This window comes from Vidua macroura, chromosome 5 (assembly GCF_024509145.1).
Source record: "Vidua macroura isolate BioBank_ID:100142 chromosome 5, ASM2450914v1, whole genome shotgun sequence".
NCBI classification, from domain to species: Eukaryota; Metazoa; Chordata; class Aves; order Passeriformes; family Viduidae; genus Vidua; species Vidua macroura.
This window is the reverse complement of record NC_071575.1, coordinates 15,158,928-15,172,348: the sequence shown is the minus strand read 5'-3', so window position 1 is coordinate 15,172,348 and position 13,421 is coordinate 15,158,928.

Genomic DNA, 13,421 nt, shown 5'->3' with positions numbered 1-13,421 from the left:
CAGGATCCATGAGGACAGTCTGTGAAACTGATGTCTAACACAGCAGTGTAGGGGGAATTTAAAGCTGTTAGATCTGTTGAGCTATTAGATCACACAATTTGTATTTGCTTCCTCCTGTCTGGAGCTGGTAAAATTCATACTACAAACTCAATCACATAAAATATTAATCAAAGAATTAATATTTGAAGACATAAGGAAAAAACCTCAAGACAATTCCTATTCTGAATAACTTTCATCCTATTTAAATCATGTCTCAGGTTTACATCTACTAATAACAACTTGTTCTCCCAAAACAATGCAACAATGCAGTAAATATATATATATAAAATCAAAGCTCAAATAAGGTACACATGAACATTTTATAAGACAAAAAGTACAAACATTGTCTCAGTGCCAACAGACACTAACCTCTGCATGACAGAACTCTAAGTGCAAATGTGGTGGCAGGGTTTGTGTTATGCAGACCAGCAGAAATCAATGTGCAAAACCTGGTGCCCAGCCCCTGCTCCAAAGATAGACTTTGGACTCTTACAGGGATCCTTCCTCATGCTCATGTAGCTCTTTATAGAAACCAGGGAAGGATAAGGCTTGAGGACCTAAAAAAGAGGTTCAGAGACATCTCTGAGCAACCACAGCATCTTCCAGTAGAACTCCTATCTTCCCAGGTAACTTCCTTTCCTACCCTGAGTCACCAGGGCCCATGTCCAAATTCCTCCTGCTTCCTTCCTTCCCTCCCTCTTTCCGCCTCCTGACACAGCCTGGCATGTATTTCATCTGCATTTAAATAACCTGCTGGTCACTAGGTACTTTGGAAAGAGAAGTTCTTTTTCCATTTCAGGATGTGGTTTAACCTGAGCCAGCAGCTGCAGGGAGCTGCTTAGGGAGGTTTATTCAAACACACAGTAACCCTGGGCTGCAACATTCTTGCTTGCTCAATGAGGATGGGACATCCGTTCCTTAATTGCACAGAGATGACAGGTAAGCTTCCAGAATTTTATTACTGACACATTTTTCAGAGACTTCTAAACTTGGCAAGAATTAAATAAAAGCAGCAGAGCATTTTCCTCTAAAAATGCCGACTTCTGCTGAACCTACCCTGCAATGCCATGACAGAAGGGGCTTTTGCAAGTGACAAAGCAATACATTTTTTTCCCCACACATTCATTTTTAAAAATAACCCTAAACATTTTATTTTATTTTATTTTAAAAAAAACTAAACATTTTGATGAAGCATCAAATAAAAAGGCAGATGGCATGAAAAATTTCAATACTAATATTTAGGAGTTTACTACAGCTTACCAGGAAGGAGCTCCCAGGCCTGACAGAAAAAGAGTATTCCCATCTTACAGTTCAATAAGCCAAATTATTTTGATGCCCTGAGTCCCATATCAAACTCACTTCAAAAAACTGACTACGTGTAGAGCAAAAGGTGTTTACTCTAGAAGAAACATCACAGACTATTTCAAATTAAGAAAACTTCACAGAGAATGCTTTCTTTTTAATTTTGGAAAACATTCAATAAACCCAAGAAGGGTTATCTGGTACAGATTAAATTGGGATGAAATTTTAGGCCAGAAAAAAACATAATCAGCACCAAGAACTACTTTCAATTTTATGGAAACCACAAATGAGGCTTAGAGAACAGAAATACCAGCTCAATCAGCTCCAGTGGGAGCCACAGTCAGCAAAAATGCTAGCTCCATTGTATTAAGTGGGGAAAAAAATTAAAAAATAAAGGCACATTGACTAAGTTGTAAACACTGTGTTCAAAAAACTGAGTATATGCTAGCCTGGTAACCAGCAGACTGGTTCTTTCTGTGTACTTGAAATCACAGTAGCATGCTGAACACACTGCTTTGACCAAACTGCAGCACTGCAAAGCCTACACACTAAAGACCAAGGCTGGTCAACGCATATTACACTAAAATTCCATTTATGAAGGGACAAATTTCTCCCATTTGACCAGGGTCGGGCAGTGTAACAGTAAACATAATGATGAGTGGCCTGTGCAAGTGCCTCCATTTTTGATGGCAAGGCTAGAGGTGAAGCAGCACTAGAGGAAAGAGCTTAACAATGGCAGCAGTACCCGCACTGTACAGAAGATGGAACCAGAAAAGTCTTTATTGTTGCTGGTGATTGCACAACAAGAAGATCTTGCCCACAATATACCAAGTTAGCCAAAACTAGCCTCTCTCCCAAGCAGGCTGAAAAACAGGCCATGCTGTCTGACAGCCCTCCTCTAGTAAATTCCGAGCCTAGCATGAGTTCAACCACCTACAGCACAGGACCCAAAGAATTCAAGGAGGCAGAGCTGGAGTACTACCCCATGATTTCAGGTATGCGTGAGGAGGCTGCAAGTAATGGTGAGCAGCCAGAGGAAAATAAGAGGTACTGAAGTATAAGGGCAACTGGGGAGTGGTGGATGATGGACATCAACTTCAGTGAATAGGTGGAGAAAACATTGTAGGAGACCACAGTTCATTGACTCAAATATTCACAAATTACTGTTTCTTCAGTTGTTGTGGTTACGTCCCATCCAATCCAAACTTGCTGTGGGAAGGGGTGCAGAAAGAGGGGAAGAAATATAACATAACATTCCTTCTGTATCCCACTCCAAATGCCTCTGCATCCAGCCTCTGCTTCTCATGCATGCAGGCTTTCCCACCTTCCCTTCTCTCCTTGATGTAGTTTATATAGTTTTATATGGGTGTAAGAAAAACAAGGCTGCTGGAGCACACAGGTGGGACTCTCACATCTAATAACTTCTCAAATATTACTGCAAATCCCTTGCCATTTTCTCCAGAGACATCTTACTCCACTTATTATTTCATTTCCTGTTTGTTCCATTGTAAGTTTCCTTTTATTTAATTTCATGCAGCTTGGCAGAATAACATCAAGCAATTAAAATAAGGCACATATAACACTCAGAAAAATACTGCAGAAGTCTCCAATGTTCTCTACATTGTTTGAATTAATTCACATTTCACATATACTGGCCTACAATGCCTCTTTCACTCTGCGCTTCACTCCCATTAGCAGACATTATAGTTAAGTTATGTAATTGAATCATTATTCATCAGTAAAACATCTACTTACTCACCAGTTTTATACCTTCGATGTCTCTCATGGTAGACTCAGCCCAGAGATGAGTCCCAAGGCAGGAGTCTCAGCAGCAGGAATTCAACCATTGATCTTGGCCCACAACCACGCAGTAGGTTTTTGCTCACTGTAGAAATCACTGCAGAAATTTCTCCTTTAGTTTGGGACCTCACCACACAAAAACATAACCTTTAATTTGAAAACAAAACACAATCCCTGTTCTCGCAGTCATGAAACCACCGACATGGATCAAATGAAATCCAGCACAATATCATCTTCCCTACTCTGGAGACATCCTGAGCAAATCTGAAAAATTAGGAACAGAGTTGTTCAGCTAATCAAGTTGATGCAGAAGCCTAAATGAGGGAGGGCAGGTGGGGAGGTAGCAAGATCTTAGTCAATTTTGTGTCCCTGATGAGCTGCTCAGGCACATCCAGTTAAAATTGTCAATCTAAATTCCAAACTGCTGAAGTGTTCACCATCATTTACAAAGCTGTAAAAAGTCAAAACTCTTTCCAGCCCCTCTTCCACCACTCAGCAATGTAGTAAAACAGTGTCAATATAAAAGCATAGCACCTTGGCAAAAGAACATATAGAAGAATTATATGAAATGTAATTCAATTCATTAGTTTGAAGTTTCTGTTTATATGTTGCACTCCTCTTGCTAAAAATCTGTCTTGTTTTTCCATTAGAAGTTGCAAAATGGTTTCTAGTTTACTGCAAAATTGGACCAGGGTATATGTCATACCTTCTATCACATCTTTGCAACCCTATGCTGGTGAGCCAAAAACTTCAGCACAGTACCTCACAAGGAAATTTCCACTGCAAGTCTAATTTGCCCAGCAATCATGTAATATAGAACAATTGCTCTGAACACTGTGTTTCAAACTACCTTGCACTTATTCACTCAGTCCTTACAAAAGCACAGTTAAAACACTCATGAGAGGTTTAATTTCTGAAGCCACTAACAAGTAGGATCGTCCATAACCTCAAATCCCAAGGGGGCACCACATGCACTGCACTATTTCAGGCCAATTAGCACGTTGTTTGGGAATTCACTCTTAAAACAACCAGTGCATTACATCATGAAAATAACAGTTTCCCAATTGGTCTAATGAATACAGAAGAGGAAACTGGAACAAATCCTCTGCTGGTATAGACCCATCTAGTTCAGCTGAGCTCTGTTACAAATCATTTCAGTTTATTACTTAGAAAGTATGCAAGTAAAATAGCAATCCATTTGAAATGGAAAAAATCCCTGGCACTTACTGTGAATCACCACATGATTATTAAGATAATAAAATTAATCACAGGTTTCCTATCTCAGCCTTGGTGGTTTTCATAGTTTCCACTGCTGTAGCAGTGAGACTATACTTACTCTCTGTAAGCAAACAGTAAAACACTGTCTAGAAGTTAAAGCATTTTCCTGAGTCTTTCCATTATCACAGTTATTCCCAGACTATGAAACTCCTACGCTTTGTACCTGTTGGTTATGCCTTTCCCCTAATTTCAGGATAACATATAATGCAGCTTTATGATCTCAGAGAATAAAATCCAGCCATTCATCTTCAGCCAAGCAATCAAAGAACACAATGAACATCATAAGTTTCACTTTTAAAAGCTACTGTTCCTTAAAATGGGGTAATACTTGTTCCAAATGTATTTACCAGTTGTTTATCCAACTCATGCAGCTCAATAAAATGAGAGGTTCATTACTCTGCCCTCCCTCAGCCACATGCTAGGTACTTTATTTTCAGCTGAAACCACAGGTTCATCTCTGCTTGCTTTCCTGATACATTTCAAGCCAAATAACCATCAACCTTCACATATGGTCTCAAGCATACTTTTGACTTTGTTTTTGTTTTCCTCTGTTTCAACACCTCCTCAGATTAATTCTCTCATACCAAACACTGATTACCATCCAGTCTTGTTTTATTTACTACCTCCTCCTGGGTTTCACCCACTTACATCTCCCTTATGGTTCTTCCAACCTGAAGCTGTCTGGTGCCAAGCACACAGTGTTTGTTTTCCCTGTGCTACAAATTCATGCTACAAGCATCAGTGTGACTCAACTCCAAACAAGTATTAGAACAGTGCTTGCATTAATTGTTGGTTATTCCTGGCAGCCCTGGAGAATCTTCACATGAAGAAATGGTCTATTGAAACCATTTTAAGCTTGATCCCCCATTATATGGCAACCAGAGGCCAAAATAAACAGAAAGAAGAAAGAGGGCACACATCTGAAATGACAGAAAAAACACAGAGAAAACAAAGGAAGTGCCATTCTACTCTGTTTTAACAGAAAATGCACACAGTGAAAATATCACAAATTGAGAGGACATAGTTTTAATGAAAAAAAAAACAAAACACTAAACTCCAAATTAATTGTAATAAAACACCACATTCCTATAGACAACTATTAAGATTAACAAGAGAAAGTAATTTACATTGAATGTGAAAAATTCCTCATTATGCTGTTTTAAAATAAGTTTTTTCTTTTTTTTTTAAAGCAGGTCTTTACCCAACAGACCCAAGGAAAACCTTCCTTCTGGCCTGGCTATTCAATAATCACTCACCACACCATGTCTCACATTGACAAACTTCGCTTTTATGCAAACTTTTGACAATGCTATTTATGCTTAATCTCAGCCTGTTGGTCAGGAACATACTGCTTTTCTCCAAATAAACAGAATAGCCCTCTACTACATTTTCTAGGGAAAAAAAAAAAAAAAGAAGCTCAACATCAGTGCAGTCATACATGAAGACTAAATAAAAGCCATCTCAAAGTAGCTAAAATGAAGAAAAATATTTTAAAAATAAATATTCTCAATAGCTTATAAAGAACTATGCACAGACACTTCTTTAACCAACATTATTAAAATCCAAACCCCAAATGCTTTTGTTCGGTGTCATATGAAATGCGGACGTTCCCTTCTTTCTGATGTAAATGCCAATGGCCATTACCATTAGTAAACAAATGAAAGATAACAACAGTCCACAGACTGTAGGGAAGAATAGGAAAAATGGAAGAAAAAGTCCTTCAGCCATACAAAAACAACTCTTTCATGACTTCACAGGTCCCTTGCTCTTCCTGGGCCCTCACTCCTTTAAGCATATGACCCTACAATGTTCAGCACAGGCAGCAAGCCTGAAATGAACTTGGACATGCCTGCACATGGATGAAGGGCAGGATACATGCATTACCCAACTCTGAGCTCTTAAATTATTGACCTGGACTTCCAGTCATACCCTCAATGGAGAGAAACACATCTTCACTGGATGGAGAGGAGACCCTCTTTAGGATGTTGCTATCTGCTCCATCTCTCAGCTCTGCACAGAACACAACTGGTTGGAAGTCTCTCTCTCAATGAAAAACAGAGAAACAAAGGCATCTGTAATATCTATGCCACTTATTGAGACTTTTTTACCCAAGGACCACAGCTGTATGATATCAAAACTAACAGTCTACCCCAGGAGAAACCAGTACCCTTAATGGCATCCACAAAGCCATGTAACTCACTCTTGAGAAATGTGTGAATAACCACAGAGGTCACTGCCTTTAGAAATTAACAAAAAATTCCCTCTCCCTTCCTGAACTACAGCCATTTCACAAATAAACAGTCTCAGAAGAACTCTTGTCAAATTGAAACAACTACAAAAGAAGAAAAAGGTGATTTGCCTCTGAGGAACATGCTCTGCTGTGCACTGAAGCCTAAAAGGGTAGCAGCTAGTGAGTCAGAGGCTTTAAAACCTCATTGTTGCCTTTACTTTCCACTCCTACTGACCAGAGGCTGATAGGAAATTCTATTATTGTTTAAAGACACAAACAAGATAGCCAAAATAATTCAGAATCCAATCGATACCTTACATTGTGGCCAGAAATAACAATTCTAATCACAATTCCACATCCTGTTGAACTACCTTGAAGGTCATCTGGCCCTAATCTTGGTATTTCTTTTCCTATCACATTACTACCTCCTTTAACTTATAAAGAATAGCCTGACCTGAACTTCCAACCAGTGAAAACAAGGGCATGAATCCATGCTTAAACTCTAAGACCATTAAGTACTTAACTGCATCTAAGTGTGAAAGGTAAGAGCTAAAGTTGCCACCTGGCTCCTGTAAGCACCTGGCAGACCCCTATTCTCTGCATGAAGAACCACTATAACCTGACAACACTGAGTTACCTTATGCCATGGTTTCTAGCCAAGCTTTGAAAGGCAACAAATAAGATTGTCCCATGAGTGGGGTCACTCACAGGACCAGAAACAACATGAAAACTATATCTATATATATATATATCTCCATATCTATCCATATATATGTATATATATGGATATGGTGCACTCAAAGGTGGCCATCAAGGTCCCATAAGCAAGACTCTTTTTGCGGTTGAGAGCTGCCGTCTCTAAATTCTTCCAAAATCCACGTCAAAGGGAATGGGGAAAGGAGACTGTATGTTCTCACTCCTTTAAAAGAAAGGACTGAGCTACAAAGAGCCTTAATTCCCCCACAGTTTGCACCTGCACATATGCTGATACAGCCCAGCCACCCTGGAGTTATGTCTAGCACTCTCTCAGGGTTATCTTGCACAGGTGTGGCATTAGCAAGGATTGTTGTTCTTCAACAGCTGTCAGACCTTGTGTTAAGGTGACTATTTCAAGACTTAAGATAACTTTCCTGGCAAATGAGAGAATTCGACAATGACTAAAAGCTTATGACAAAGACAATGTGTTCATTGGCTACTTATCATGATGGAGGAGAATTTTACCTCTAGTCCCTGAGAACTGAAACAGAAATACTGACTAATCTTTCTGTTTGGGTGTCTTGATCTCCACTGGTAACATTTTCTTGCAGCAGAGAGGTGAAGCAGGGCACCCCACAATGTCAAAGTCACTCAGACCTCTGACTATGGGGTCATGTGAAGTCTCACACTCCTATTAGAGCTGCATAGCTACAACAAGTCTGGGTTAGAGGAGGTCTGGTCCTCTAAGAGAGAGGTTATAAATACTCACTGAAATAGTTCAAACTACTTTTTCCTTTGCTTTTAGCTTTAGGAAGTTTACTGCTTTCACAGTGGAAGGAAATGAGCCACGACAAAAGAGGTCATCAGCTAGCATCCTATTCTTTCACTTCTTCCTTAAGCCCTTAGAATGTAATGTAAGTCCTAGTGAATATTTCATATCTTAATTACCGAGAATAATTATCAGTTAAAAAAATTCATTAAAGTGATATTGCTTTAATGTAGCTCTGAAACGAAATTTAAATCTCTTTTCATGTCTTCACCGTATACTGTTGGAATGAAAACCTATTTGTCAGGCTTCTTCAAAACGGATCTATCCTGCTACGGCAGACCACTGCCGTGGCGAGCCCACCTCAGGAGGATGGGCACGGGCACAAGGACGGCCGTTCGGGCCGCGGTGGTCACGGCTCACGCCAAGGGGTCACTTACCGCTCGGCTCGGCTCGGCTCGGCTCGGCTCAGCCTGGGCTCGCCCGCGCTCGCTGCCCGGAGTGAGGCCGGACGGAGCGGAGCCTGGCGCGGAGCGGAGCGGGGGCGCGGCCGCAGCCGCGGGGCGGCCCTGCCCTCTGCGGGGGCCCGGAGGTACTGCCGGCCTCCCGCCGCACCTGCGGCCGCGCCGAGCCTCCGGCGGGGCGGCTCCGATAGCACGGGGCTGCCGCGGGGCATAGCGCGGCGCCGGGGACCTGCGGCCGCCTTCTTCGCCAGGCACGGGCGGGATCGCCACGGAGCGGAGCTCGGCAGGCAGCGCACCTGCAGCTCCCGGCCCGCAATCGAGCGGCCCCAGCCCTCCGCCCCCAGACAGCGCGGGCGGTGGGCGGCGAGCGGCGGGAAGGCACCCCGTGCGCTGCTCCCGGGGCCGCCTCCGCGCCCCCATCGCGGGCTTGTCAGCCCGTCCTCCCTCCCACCTGTCCCCCCGTGCAGGGAACAGGCTGTGCTCTGGCGGCCCCGGGAAAGGTGGGCGGCAGCACCCGAGAGCTAGGTCTGCTGCCACCTCCACGGCCGCGGCCTGAGTGTCTCATGCCCCGAAAAGCTGAGTGAGGTCCCACTCGTTGCCCCTTAGCGCCATCCTTCCCTCCACCCCTTCCATGTTCATTGCACAACCCCGCAGATTGCAAATTATTTTCTTGTTTTTAAAAAGAGCCCTCAGACAAGCCCGCTGAAGTCTTATTAAGCTATCCCACCCTCGGGGATGTTAATTTGATCCCCGATACAGAAATAGTACCGGGAGTAGCTGTACTGCTTTCTCCGTCAGAGTTTGCCGTGGCATTATCAGGAAAACCCAATATGTGGCCGAGACAAGTATATGGATAGAAAAGTATGTTTACGCTTAGCCTTGGTGTGATGGAGTGGATGCTCATTGAAAGAAACATTTCAAGGGCCTGGAGGGCTCCTGATATTGAATCCTCAGTGCTGTGACTCAGTGTGTGGTAAGGGCTGTAAATCCTCAGAGAGTTGTTTTCATTCTTCTATGCTCTTAACACACAACAACAGTGGCAAGAAATGTCTCCATCTTTTCTGATGCAGCTGTACTGACTTCTATTAGCCAAACCTTGTGGTTCCTAGGTTAAGCTACTACCTACCAATTTATTAAGAAGAGCAGTTTCAGTGAAGAAAAATATGAAACAGCTCATCTGCTGTGTAATGGAAGCATTAGAGGGAATTTTTTAAAGAGCGTTAGCTGAGAGGAACAGTTGCACTAGTAGTCGGGATTTTCTCTTCAATCGTAGATCAGCTTCAAGGTCCCCATCTTCCAAGGAGATTAGCAGGTGAATCAGGTTAATTGCTCAGGCATCATTAGGTCTGTTTCTCCCTCTTTCCTAAGCATGCTACGATCAACACGTAGTCGGGTTTCTTAAGCCCAGTGTTATTCATGGGAAACATACAAGATAGAATACAGTAATTTGAAATGTGGACTCTCCCCAGTAGTCACACTCTGTCCAGAAAGGACACTGCTGAACTGACTGACAGCATAGCAGTCAACTCCCTCAGAAAGACAGGTCTTCATACTCTTCCTGACTCTGGTGTGATGTATGCAGAGACTGAACTGATGGAAACAGGCGAAAGTCATGAGCAGAGTAAATCGTCGGTGAAATCTAAGGACTAGATACGAAATATTTTGGTTTCTTTACTATTGAGGAATACATTCAGTGCAGGTAGCTCGGTTTGCAGCCTCAGGCAATGGGCCGTGAAGTGCCAACCCTTTGTGTAACAAAGGGCCAGGGTACCGGACCCTCAGAGACACGGCAGGAGCCCACGATCCCCTCGCTTGACGCGCTAAGGATCTCCTTTAAGAGGAGACTCTCAAGGGTTTCCTTTGTTTGCGGTCCCTCATCGGAGGCATCAGCTCGAGCTGTTATTTTCTAATTTAGTTATAGCACTGAGATTAAATTATTTTAAGGATGGGGATGTCTGAGACTCTGCTATAGGAATGCTAGGGACCAGCCGGTAAGGAGGTAAGGAAACCTGGTGTGACTGTGTTGAGTGTGGGGCGTGGAACTGAAATGGCTTCGGTCCAGGTGGTGCATGTGTAACTGCCAGGACGCCACCTGGATGGTCGGACAGGAGAGTTTCCTTAACATTTACCTTACCCTGAGGAGACCTCTTGACAAAGATGATGATGATGATGATGATGATGATGAGGTGGTGGTGGTAATGAGATACCAATTCTCTCACTAAGTACCAAGATTAGTCTTTCCATGGAGTTTGCCTCACAATTGCCACTTCAGTGAAACAAAACCAGGTTTCAACAACGAAATGAATACATACACTACATGATTAGGCATTAAACTTGTGAGAGGTCAGCAAAAATAAAGCGTTATCAATTAATGAAAGGAGATCAAAGCACTTTTCAACTTTACAAAGATAAACACTTTTGAAAAGGTGGAGTAATGCTTATCTTGTTTGATCCCAGTTGTACTCCCATGTGGGTTTCATACATAAATCCCTGTATTTCTAAAAAGTACAGCATAGCTTCCAAAGCATTCATACCACTGATCTCTATACTGTACTTAGAGGATACATAGTCACACCGACGCCACTGCCTTTTCCTAATACCTTGTGTAGAAAGTAACCTTCAAAACAAACCCCAAGACTACAAAAAATATATAGCCAAATAAACTATGGGATGGGTAAATATAGAAACCATAGTATCATTGGAGTATCCTCATAGCATGATTGTCTGGCATACCTAGGATTTCTGGCATTGCAGAATAGCACAGGGCAACTCAAATATATGTCACTGAAGTGCTGTTACCTCCCTGCATGTCTCCTGTTGTTCCTGGCTTTTTTGTCTTTTCCATTCTGAAGCATCAAAGTTACCATGGAAACAAGCAGTGGCATTTATATTCGTGAGCCTTACCCATACACGGCATGTGAAGTTAGTCTCAGTTAATGGTGTGACCTGCAACTGGTGGAGCACATCCCCGTGGAAGGACACCCTGCAGTGGGACTTGGGCATTGGCAGAATGAGACAGTGCCGAGCACTACCCTGGAGAGGGGCTCTAGGAGTGGGGCCAAATGCCTCCCAGGGGAAGGAAACTTGTAATTCCTTCTGCTGTTGCTGAGTGGCAGGGAATCAACACCTTTCTCAAACTGGAAGAGCTAGTAAGAGATAGGACTCTGGGGACGAGTATTTTAGACACACTGCAGTGACATTTTTTTCCCCACCCAGTGGGGACAAGCAGGAGTGTGACCTCCAGCACCACATGCAATTTCTTTTAGGCAAATATGTAAAGGAAATAATTTTAAGTATCATGGCATGAGGACATAGGGTCTATTTAATTTAAGCTTGCCTTAATTTGCTGACTTCCCTTGTCAAGAGGATGTATCAGTAACAAAATAACTAGAGGATAAATCTGCAGACACTTGTGTAATGTTGGAAATTTAAAACTTGAGTGGATGGCAGCAAGTGGCAGACCAAAGTGCTTTGACTCTTAAAGCTTTAGATAGATCTTGCACCCTTCTGTTTATTCAGGTGGACTTGGATAAATTTCATCAGCTTCTTGACTCATAAAAAAAGCCCAATGATGAGAACTGGAACAGCAGAAAGCCAGAACTGCTTCAGCTCAGATGCTACAAAATTAGAGGGACAACTCCATCTACTTAGCCCAAAACTTTCAAAAATGATGAATCAGGTTGGTTCGCCCTAATTTTTGATTGGCCAGTCTAAGACCTGAGGAAAACATGAAGAATTGCTATTCAGAAAATACAGCTCACCCTCTGCAACCTGATAATTATAAAAAATATCCCCAGCTGGACACCTCTGGGTATTCAGGCATTCTCCTAAGTAGTGCTATAGTAATGCAACCAAGCATTAGTATTTATTTATAGTACTAATTTTTTAAAATTAATTCTGGAACACTTCTGCCCTGTATTAGTTAATGTGTATTTTTATAACCAGTAAAGGCACTTGTATGTAAATAACCTGTATAGGAAATTGTGTTCTTTTCTCATGCGTCCTTTTCTCTCTGTAATTTTGTTCCTTCTCCATTATTCAGAGGACAAGTAGGGATGAAAAGAATAAATCAGAATTATCATTCTTGCAAAATAATAGGCTGAAAAAGCATTGTCTCAGTGATTTCCATAAAGAGACAGAACTTCATGGTGTAAGATATTGGAAAGGAACCATAATAACTTTCCATTATATGAGCCTCGGTATTTTTAGCTAGAATGAGAGAACAAATGAGGAATTCAAGAGAGAGAGCTCAAGGCATGAGCATTTGTCCTGCAACTCGCACATGATAGAACTAAGGGAGAAAAATATTCTGTTTCTACTACCAGAACACATCTCAGGTATACCTCAGAGGTATAATGACAATTTTAAACTCCCTCCAAAATTATGTCTGCAGCTAGGCCAATGGCTGCATGGGGCAACTGGTAATACAAAGCTTGGCAGTTGTTTCAGAGAACTCCTGTTCTAGTACGTGATGGAGAGTGGATGGCTTCCAACACTCATCAGCCAATTTTAGAGCCCCAAGCCAGACACTTGTAAGATTTAAGATGATTTAAGCCCCCCCCCCCCAAAAAAAAAGCATTACTGTTTATGCTGCAACAGCATTTGGAAGCCTGAACTGGTTCAGCATAGGCACAGTCCAAAGTAAATAGGGCAGTTATTACTCCACCAAACATCTTCAGTCATGATACAGTCTCTTTGGAAGAGGGAATGCTACTTCCTACTTGAGCTCAGGTCTGGATGTTTTGAGTGCTAATGAAGCTAAGGAATAAGTATCTGCAGTCTACACTTCTCTTTATTTTTAGTCAGCTGCTGTTTATATCCAGGTGAAGACAGAATAATCTCTAAG